The sequence below is a fragment of the Gopherus evgoodei genome, unplaced genomic scaffold (assembly GCF_007399415.2).
Source record: "Gopherus evgoodei ecotype Sinaloan lineage unplaced genomic scaffold, rGopEvg1_v1.p scaffold_51_arrow_ctg1, whole genome shotgun sequence".
In the NCBI taxonomy this organism is placed as follows: Eukaryota; Metazoa; Chordata; order Testudines; family Testudinidae; genus Gopherus; species Gopherus evgoodei.
The window spans coordinates 464,962-475,458 of record NW_022060072.1 but is presented as its reverse complement, the minus strand read 5'-3'; the positions used below and the strand labels follow the sequence as shown (position 1 = coordinate 475,458).

Sequence of the window (10,497 nt, the reverse complement as noted above, 5' to 3'; positions counted from 1 at the left end):
TGGAGGAGTCCTGGGGTCTTAGAGGGCTCATGGGGGGCACAGATACGTATGTCCAGGCTGGAGGGTTCATGGGTGTGATTGGGGTGTGAAGGGGTGTGACAGGGTGTGATTGGGGTGACGGAGTGTGATTGGGGTGTGAAGGGGTGTGCATGGGCGGTGATTGGGTTGATGGAGTGTGATTAGGGTGTGAAGGGGTGTGATTGGGCTGTGACGGTGTGATTGGGGTGACGAGGTGTGATTGGGCTGTGAAGGTGTGTGACGGTGTAATTGGGGGTCTGAGGGGTGTGACAGGGTGTGACTGGGGTGTGATTAGGCTGTGATTGGGGTGAGGAGGTGTGATTGTGCTGTGAAGGGATGTGACGGGGTGTAATTGGGCTGTGATTGGGGTGAGGGGGTTGTGATTGTGCTGTGAAGGGATGTGACAGGGTGTGATTGGGCTGTGAAGAAGTGTGACAGGGTGCGATTGGGTTGTGAAAGGGTGTGACTGGGGTGTGATTAGGCTGTGATTGGGGTGAGGAGGTGTGATTGTGCTGTGAAGGGATGTGACAGGGTGTGATTGGGCTGTGAAGAGGTGTGACAGGGTGCGATTGGGTTGTGAAAGGGTGTGACTGGGGTGTGATTAGGCTGTGATTGGGGTGAGGGGGTGTGATTGTGCTGTGAAGGGATGTGACAGGGTGTGATTGGGCTGTGATTGGGGTGAGGGGGTGTGATTGTGCTGTGAAGAGGTGTGACAGGGCGCGATTGGGGTGTGATAGATAGCCGGTGAGGCGTGAACGCTAATTGGCATTGTTCTGCATCTGCTGTACAGAGGGGCAGGACCGGCGCTAGGGGCTGGAGCGCCCCGGGCACACGGCACTTTCGCCGCCCCGCACCCCGGTCCCGCGGCGCCGCTGGAGCTGCCCCGGTGGTGGTGCCTGTGGGAGGTGCACCGGAGCCGCCTGGCGCCCCGGGCGATTGCCTAGGCCGCCCAATGGACGCGCCGGCCCTGCAGACGGGCCCGGCTCCAGCTGCTCAACCCTTCCCCGGTGAGTTAACAGCGGGGCCCCGGACACACCCCCAGCCCCCACCGCGGGGAGGGGCGCAGGGCGGGATAACGCAGGGGCTTGTGGGACTTGTAGTGCGCCGGGCCTACAACTCCCATCAGCCCCCGCGGACCCAGCGGGCGCGGCTTTGGGCGCGACAGGCTCCGCTCGCAGGGCGGGGCCAGGAGCGGAAGTGACGTCATCCATTTGGGGGGTCGCCCGCGGTAACCGGCAGAGCCGGGTGTGTTGGGCGCGAGGCGCTGCGGTCTCGGGACGGGGGGCCCCCACGGCGAACCCGCCCCCCCCGCGGGTGTCTGGGGCCGTCCCCCTCCCCCCACGGGCTTCCAGAGCCCCCCCCGCCCAGGCAGAGCCCCCCATCCCCCCGCTCCCCACCGGCACCCCCAGCGCGTCTTTCCTCCCCCCGCCCAGCCACAGCCCCCCATCCCCCCGCTCCCCACCGGCACCCCCAGCGGGTCTTTCCTCCCCCCGCCCAGCCACAGCCCCCCATCCCCCCGCTCCCCACCGGCACCCCCAGCGGGTCTTCCCCCCACAGGCTCCCACAGCCCCTCACCCTCCCGCTTCCCCCTGGCACCCCCAGCGTGTCTTTCCTCCCCCCACGGGCTCCCACAGCCCCCTCTGCCCAGCCACAGCCCCCCCCACCCTCCCGCTTCCCCCTGGCACCCCCATCGCGCCTTTCCTCCCCCCGCCCAGCCACAGCCCCCCATCCCCCCGCTCCCCACCGGCACCCCCCAGTGTGTTTTTCCTCCCCTCATGGGCTCCCACATCCCCCCCTGCCCAGGCAGAGCCCCCCCACCCTCCCGCTTCCCCCCGGCACCCCCAGCGCATCTTCCCCCCCACGGGCTCTCGCAGCCCCCCCTGCCCAGCCACAGCCCCCCTCTGCTCCCCGCCGGCACCCCCCAGTGTGTTTTTCCTCCCCTCATGGGCTCCCACATCCCCCCCCTGCCCAGGCAGAGCCCCCCCACCCTCCCGCTTCCCCCTGGCACCCGCAGCGTGTCTTTCCTCCCCCCCACGGGCTCCCACAGCCCCCCCCTGCCCAGCCATAGCCCCCACACCCTCCCACTTCCCCCTGGCACTTCCAGCTCTCCTTTTCGCCCCCCCACGGGCTCCCGCAGCCCCCCCATCCCCCTGCTCCCCACTGGCACCCACAGCGCTCCTTTCCTCCCCTCCTGCCCAGCCACAACCCCCCCACCTTCCCGCTTCCCCCCGGCACCCCCAGTGCGCCTTTCCTCCCCCTACGGGCTCCCACAGCCCCCCCTGCCCAGCCACAGCCCACCACCTCCCCCTCGGGACCCTGAACGTGCCCAGCGCATCTCCCCCCCACGGGCTCCCACAGCCCCCCATCCCAGCTACAGCCCCCCCTCACCCAGCCACAGCCCGGCTGGACAGAGACTCCCAGAGCTGGGGGCAGGGCAGGGCAGAGGGTGTGAAATTGGGGGTCAGGTGGGGGCGGGGCAGAGGGTGTGAAACGGGGTGAGGGAGGGGGCAGAGGGTGTGAGATGCAGGGGATCAGGTGGGGGGGATGGAAAGCTGTTGCTGTGAATCCCTGTCAGCACATGGGGAGCAAGGGGGGTGGACGGAGGTTCGATCCCCCGGCTGCAATGATCCCTTTAAAAGGAGTCTGGCTGCTTCCTTCCTGAGCCACGTTTCTGGTAGACATGTTAATCCGGAGTCACTGCAAGGCAGAACAGGGAGTGACTCCAGATTAACATGGAGGCAGATAAGATCAGGGTGTGTCCTGGTGGGGAGGGGGGTTCAGTTGTTGGCAAAGGGGGGAAAGTGACTCCGTTTCTCTCTGTCTCTTTCTCTGCTCAGGATATTGGGGTTGAGCTTCGTGGGTCAGACACTGTTGCCCCAATTGTGGTCTGGGAGCCCAGGCTGAGCAGCTGCTGCTCCCCCAGTGGGATCGGGGCAGGGGAGTGACCGTGAGTGAAGCTTCCTGTGCCAGCCAAGGTGAGGATTTTCTCCTGCTGTAATTAGCCCCATAGGTCAACCCAAGGCTCTGTCCACACTGACATCTGAGCTAGAGGTGCCAGGTGATTCATAGAGACCTCAGGGACTGGGCATGAGAGTGACTCTGCATAAACAGCCCTTCCTCACCCCACCTCTCTCCCCACTTAGCAATTGCAGGAGCCAATCCAGCCATACGAGAGCGAACCCCCAGGACTGGCTGTCAGCCAGAGAGGGAGAGACAGGGGAAGGGAGACACAAGGATTAAAAGGAGAGAGACTGAAAAGGGCAGTGGGAGGAATAATTTGGGGGAGAGATTCCCAGATCCCCACACACTTATTGCCGCATCCCTGGGCAGATTCACTTTCCTGTGAGCAAAGTGAGGTGCAGGAAGAGGAAAAGCCTGTTCCCCCTGATGTGGGAGTGCGCTGCCCTGGAGACAGTGTCAGGGGGAATCTCCCAGGGTCACTCCTTTTTGTTCTGTGCTTCTCTCTCATCCGGTTCCTAGACCTTGTTACTGGGTGGGTTTCAAAATGTCTCGGTGGTTCAGTGCTCGTGGAAGGGGCCGGTTAGTGCTGTAATAAAGTGGCCAAACATTTCCCCCGCATAGAGTCGTAGAACTGTGGGGCTGAAATGAACCGTGAGAGGGCAGCTAGTCCGGCCCCCGGCACTCAGGTGTTTGTCTGACCTGTCCTTAAAAACCTCCAGTAATGGGGATTCCACCGCCTTTCTTGCTAATGTATTCCGGTGCTTCATCCGGTTTTTCACAATTGACTCAGATTCAGTTTGTGATCCACTGTAGCCCCCAATCATTTTCAGTAGTACTAACCCCTGGCCAGCTAGTCCCCACTTCGTAGTGGTGCATTTGGTTTTCCTTTCCTAAGTCCAGTACTTTGCACTTGTCTTTATTGAATTTCATCTTGTTCATTCAGCCCATTTCTCCTGTGTGTAAATGTTACCTTGAATTCTAATCCTGTCCTCCAACACGCTTGCAGCCCCTCGCAGCTGCTGCTATCTGCATATTTAGACAGCATGCTCTCCAGTCCGTTATCCAAGTAATGAGTGAAAATATTGACTATATCAGATCCAGGACTGGCCCCCGGGCACCCCATTGTATACATCCTCCCATTGGACAGTGAACTGCTAATGATTACTGTCTGAGTGTAGTCTTCCAACAACATTTTCACCCATTTTATAACACTTTCATGTGCACCACATTTCCTTGGTTCACTGTGAGAATGTCATGGGGGCTTGTGTCAAAAGCCAGACCAAAATCAAGATATGTCCTATCTACAGTGTCCCCTGGATCCGTAAGTCCAGTACCCCTGTGAAAGCAGGAAATGAGATTGACTTGGCGTTGTTTGTTTTTTGAAAATCCAGGGTGGCTCTAAATTATCACATTCCTGTCCTCTAGGTGCTTGCAAATTGATTGTTTAATAATTTGTTCATTCCAGGTATCTAAGGAAGGCTTGACGTTATTCCCCAGTTCTGTTTTAAAAGATGGGTACAATGTTTGCCCATCTCCAGTCTTCACCATTCTCCAGGTGTTCTCAAAGATTATTGGTAATGTTTCCCAGATTGCCTCAGCTAATTCCTTGAGCTAAGACTAATTTAATGGCTGACTTTAATATATCTAATGTATCTACATATTTTTAACCTGTTCTTTCCCTATTTCTTCCTCTTCTTCATTAATAATAATTACCTGAATAGTTAAGGACAACCTGGGGAATTATAGACCAATCAGCTTCTTTCATTTAGCAAACACCTAGAAGATAATAAGGTGATAAGTAACAGTCAGCATGGATTTGTGCGGAACAAATTGTGTCAAAGCACCCTAATTTTTTTTTTTTTGACAGGATAACAAGCTTGTGGATAGAGGGGAAACAGTAGACATGGTATATGGTGACTTCAGTAATGCTTTTGATGCTGTCTTGCATGACCTTCTCCTAAACAAACTAGAGAAGTACAACTGGAATGGAACTATCATTAGGTGGGTGTGTAGCTGGTTGGAAAACTGTCCCCCGAGAGTGGTTCTCAGTGGTTGACACTCAAGCTGAAAGGGCATATCGATTGAGGTCCCACCGGGATCAGTTCAGGGTCCGGTTCTGTTCAATATCTTTGTTAGTGATATAGATAATGGCATAGAGAGGACACTTAAAAAGTTTGTGGACCACACCAAGCTGGGAGGGGTTGCAAGTGCTTTGGAAGATGGGATTAAAATTTAAAATGATCTGGACAAAATGGTCTGAAGTAAATAGGATGAAATTTAAGAACATAAGAACGGCCGTACTGAGTCAGACCAAGGGTCCATCCAGCCCAGCATCCTATCTGCCCACAGTGGTCAATGCCAGGTGCCCCAAGGGAGTGGTCTCTCTCCTGCCATCCATCTCCACTCTCTGACAAACAGAGGCTAGGGACACCATTCCTTACTCATCCTGGCTAATAGCTATTAATGCACTTAACCTCCATGAATTTATCTAGTTCTCTTTTAAACCCTGTTACAGTCCCAGCCTTTACAACCTCCTCAGGCAAGGAGTTCCACAGGTTGACTGTGCGGCGTGTGAAGAAGAACTTCCTTTTATTTGTTTTAAACCTGCTGCCCATTAATTTCATTTGGTGGTCCCTAGTTCTTGTAATATGGGAACAAGTAAATAACTTTTCCTTATTCACTTTCTGCACATCACTCATGATTTTATAGACCTCTATCATATCCCCCCTTAGTCTCCTCTTTTCCAAGCTGAGAAGTCCCAGCTTCTTTAATGTTTCCTCATATGGGACCTGTTCCAAACCCCTAATCATTTTAATTGCCCTTCTCTGACCAAATAAGGACAAATGTAAAGTGCTCCACTTAGGAACGACCTATCAGTTGCACACATACAGAATGGGAAATGACTGCCTAGGAAGGAGCACTGCCGAAAGGGAGCTGGGGGTCATAGTGGTCACAAGCTAAATATGAGTCAACGGGGTAACCCTGTCGCAAAAAAAGCGAACTTGATTCTGGGCTATATTAGCAGGAGTGTTGTAAGCAAGACACAATAAGTCATTCTTCCGCTCTGCTCTGTGCTGATTAGGTATCAGGTGGAGTATTGTGTCCAGTTCTGGGTGCCACATTTCAGGAAAGATTTGGAGAAAGTTCAAAGAAGAGCAACAAAAATGTTGAAAAGTCTATGAGGGAAGATTGAAAAACTTGGATGTGTTTGGTGTGGAGAAGAGAAGAGAGGGGACATAACAGTTTTCAAGCACTAAAAGGTTGTTACAAGGAGGAGGGAGAAAAATTGTTCTCCTTAACGTCTCAGGACAGGACAAGGACAAGGGGCTTAAATTGCAGATGTGAAAATAGAATGAATTATATTGTAAAAATAAGACTGGATTAAAAAAGTGTTGTATGTACCTTTAAGCAGAATTAAGAAATGTTGAAATACAGGTGCCAAGAAAAGAAACATTAGGCATAAACAATAGTGCTAATGGCGAAACATTAACAGAAGATCGGTAATAGTTAGTAAGGAAATAAGATATGCATGCCTAGCTCAGGTAAACTTATCACATTCTGCTTCCTTTGTTATCTTGTTCAGTTCTCGTCCTTTTATCTGTATAAATAAGATAGTTTGTGTCTTGCATGGGGATCACGTTATCTGGGTGTTGTTAGCGGAGCGCTGTGCTAATAAAAGAGTGGTCTGACAAACTGTGAGTCTTGAGTCTATTTTTGACACAGCAAAGGTGGTTTAGGTTGGACATTAAGAAAAACTTCCTAACTGTCAGGGTGGTTAAGCACTGGAATAAATTGTCTAGGGAGGCTGTGAAATATCGGTCACTGGAGATTTTTAAGAGCAAGTTGGATAAGACACCTCTCAGGGATGGTCTAGCTAATACTTAGTCCTGCCATGAGTGCAGAGAATTGGGCTAGAGACCTCTCGAGGTTCCTTCCTATCATTATGAAGCGGAATTCACCAAGCGTTGGATTGTTCACCCACTAATAGGGAACGTGAGCTGGGTTTAGACCGTCGTGAGACAGGTTAGTTTTGTCCTACTGATGATGTGTTGTTGCAATGTGATTCTATGCTTGTGCTGTTCTTTTGTACTCACCCATAGCAATTTGTCCATGATTGAAATTTTTGTAGGATTTCTTTTTATTGTCTCGTCGTTAAAGAGCGCATAATGGAGTCATATTGGCAGCTTACTATTCTTTCCGTCTTTCCTTCGCATTGTGATCGTTTGCTGTTGCTTGTTTAGTCCTGTCTCTGAGAAACTGCCAGCTCTCCTGAGCTCTATTCTCCTTAGAATTTTGTTCCCATGGCACCTCGCTGTGATGGGTTTGGCCCTTTGGGGTGTCACCTGACGTGCTGGGGTGCCACTGAGGCAGCCTGTTCTGCCAGCCTGGGTGCCCTTTACCTGGCCGGGTTAGGCTCACAAGCCTCTTCCAGCCAAGCACACGGCAGAGCCACGCCCAGCTTCACAGAGAGACAGATCCGCTCTGGAAAGATTCAGCCTTAGGGACTTGCCCCAACACTCTGGTGCCCGCTCCTTTTAAGGGGTACAGACCCAAAGGTTTTATGAAAATCGTCCCCTCCATCAATGTAGAGGGAGATATGCACAACTTCTCCCCTCCCCCCCGTTAAATTACATAAACTGGGTTATATTATAAACAAGAAAGAAGTTTATTAACCACAAAAGGTGAATTTTAAGTGAATGTAAGAGAGAACAGACAGAACAAAGCAGAATACGTAAGTTAAGCTCAATCTACTTAAAAACAGGTTACACAATGTAATTTTTTTACCCTAAATGTTATTTGAGGCAGATTGCAAAGTTTCCATGGTTCAGAGTTCTAGTTATGTTTCTGTTCAGACTGGACCCCTATCTCAGTCTGGACTCCCTCCTGGCCTTGGCTTCAGGTGGCTTTAGCAGTCTTTCTTCTTGGGCAGACAGGCCACGGAGAAGAGGAGTCTCGTTTTCCTTTCTCTCCACCCTTAAATGGGATTTACACAAGGCGGGAATCTTTTGTTTCTGAAACTTGACCTCTTGCCCCACCCTTCCTTTCCCATGGAAAGTTACAAGAAGTCCCAGGTAATGTTGAGTATCGGGTGACAAGACCACCTTACTCGGTAGTATCACAGCGTCCATGAGTCAGTGGCAGTACGGAGTCTTTTCACAGTCCATTGTCCTGTCCTCCCATCGGTTAGTCAGCATCAACCCTGAAATGCCTGTCCCCCTGGTTACTACGTCCATCTTCTGAAGCAAACATGTGTCCCCAACACATTCCAAGAGCTCATTGGACACTTTGTGTCTGTTTGAATTCTTTTTCTAACAGGTGTCTGGGTAGTTGAAGTCCCGTGTCTTCCCCCCATCCCATTACTAATTGTGTTTTGAATATTTCTCTTATTTGCATGACAGAGTCGAGAACATCCATCTGCGAGGAAAGAGCCTGGGGGAATTGTGATGTGACGTGACTGTCCTGTTTTGACACGTCCCCTTCATGCCCTGACAGGCTGCAGTGTCACGTCCCATCCTCCCAGGGAAGAGAGATGGCTGCCGTGGGGCCAGCTCAGATAGGGATTATCGGGCAGTTGCTGGTGGGCTCCTGTTGGCAGCAAAAAGGCTGTAAAGCCATAGGAGGTGGGTACTTCTGAGGGTGGTTAGGAGGGAGGGGGCAGGAAATACCCAGGGTGGAGAAAGGGATGGGTAGAGGGTGTGACAAACGGGCTGGGATTAGTTTACAGTGGGGCCTAGATTCTAGCAATAGACCCATGGGATTTGTGGGTGGCAATTCCCTAATTTGTCAGTTGTCACGGTGTCCCCGGGCGATGCTCTGGAACTGCACCATATGAGGGTAGTCAGGACTCTGGGGGAGCCTCCTCTCTCTGAGCAGACTGTCACCAGGGCTTCAACCTCCCTGGGTCTGACCTCGAGCATTCACAGCAGCCCCTTCCACACGGTGACTTCCCACAGCGAGTCTGCCCAGGCGGGGTCCTGGGGAAGCCAGAGGGCCCTGCTCCCCAACTCCGCAGTGAGACGTGACTCTCAGCCAGCCAGTAAAACAGAAGGTTTATTAGACGACAGGAACACGGTCTAGACCAGAGCTACTAGGTACAGGAAACAGGAGCCCTAAGTCAGGTCCATCGTGGGAGGGTTAGGGAGCCCGGAACCCAGTTCTGGTCCTCCCTCCATTTCCCCAGCCAGCTTGAAACTGAAACTCCCTCCAGCCCCTGCTCTGGCCTTTGTCTATTTCCTGGGCTAGGAGACCACCTGATCTCTTTGTTCTCCGACACCTTCAGTTGGCACCTTGCAGGGGAGGAGGGGCCCAGGCCATCAGTTACCAGGAGACAGGGTTTTGGCCATTCTCTGTGCAGACACCATCACACTGGCCCTCTAGGGCTCTACAACAATCTCACACCCTGGTCCCCCCACCTAGATACTTAAGAAAGGCATAGGGGAAACTGAGGCACACACAAAATATTCAGAGACAACATTAAGAACATTCTCACTTCGGCACAGTGGGCTCCTGTTGGCGGGAGAAGGGCAGTAAAGACATAGGAGGTGGGTGCTTCTGGGGGTGGTCAGGAGATGGGTGGGGGCAGGAAATACCCAGGGTGGAGAGAGGGAGAGGGTGTGACAAACCAGCTGGGATTTGTTTACGGTGGTGCCTAGATTCTAGCAACAGACCCATGGGGTTTGTGGGTGGAAATTCCCTAATTTGTCAGCCCCCCTGGACTGGGCTGGGGAAATGTACCAGCCTCCAATACTGGAGTCTGAACCTACTAGCCAGAGGGCAACCACCAGTGAGGCCCGGGCAGGTCACCCCATCCCATCCCATCCAAGTGCTGGCACTGGGGAGGCTGTTGGGATATCTGCCAGAGGCTCTATCACCTGTATCAGCCTCTGGCAGGTAGGTGAGTGTTGAATGTTCAGACCCCTCCCATCTCTCTCTGCTAGAAGGGGCGAGGGGCTCTCTCTGTCTCTTCCCTCCCCCTGATGCCTCCTGGCTGCCCTGATGGGGAGGGAGTGTGATCCTGCCTGCCTGCCTCCCAGAGCTTCCATGTGATTGGCCCTCTCCCCTGTGACCGGTGGGGTTGTCACTGGGCAGCAGGTGCAGAGTGGGGGGCTCTTTCTCTTTCAGGGGCTGGTGACTTTCGAGGAGGTGGCTGTGTATTTCACCAGGGAAGAGGGGGCTCTGCTGGACCCCGCTCAGAGAGCCCTTTACAGACATGTCATGCAGGAGAACTACAAGAACATGACCTCGCTGGGTAAGGATTCCCATCCCCTCAGTTCTTAGAAGGGGAAATGAAGAGTTAAGGTTCACAATACACCCTCAGCGTTGCCCTGTTTCAGTGACACCCCGAGAGGCCAGTGAGACGCAGACCAGCGCTCTGCCCTCCCCGCTACAGAACACTTTGGGAGCAGAGCACAGGCGCAGGACAGCGCAAACGCTGACACCATCTCTTTGCTAAGGCAAAACTTGGGGTTAGGTCTGATGTAGGGAACAGAAGCTGCCTCCCCCCAGCCTGCTTTCAGA

General features: G+C 53.3%; 1 long non-coding RNA gene across 2 annotated transcripts; it reads left to right on the top strand.

The window, feature by feature from the left end:
- The first annotated feature begins 1,144 nt into the window (after positions 1-1,144).
- On the top strand, positions 1,145-10,166 carry LOC115643157. Of its 2 annotated transcripts, XR_003998285.1 has the most exons (5): positions 1,145-1,263; positions 2,856-2,993; positions 4,847-4,980; positions 8,379-8,600; positions 10,102-10,166. It is a non-coding gene; the product is annotated as an uncharacterized LOC115643157 (long non-coding RNA). The 2 variants fall into 2 exon arrangements; XR_003998286.1 differs by lacking the exon at positions 4,847-4,980 and having other exon boundaries at positions 1,147-1,263.
- Positions 10,167-10,497: the final 331 nt, after the last annotated feature.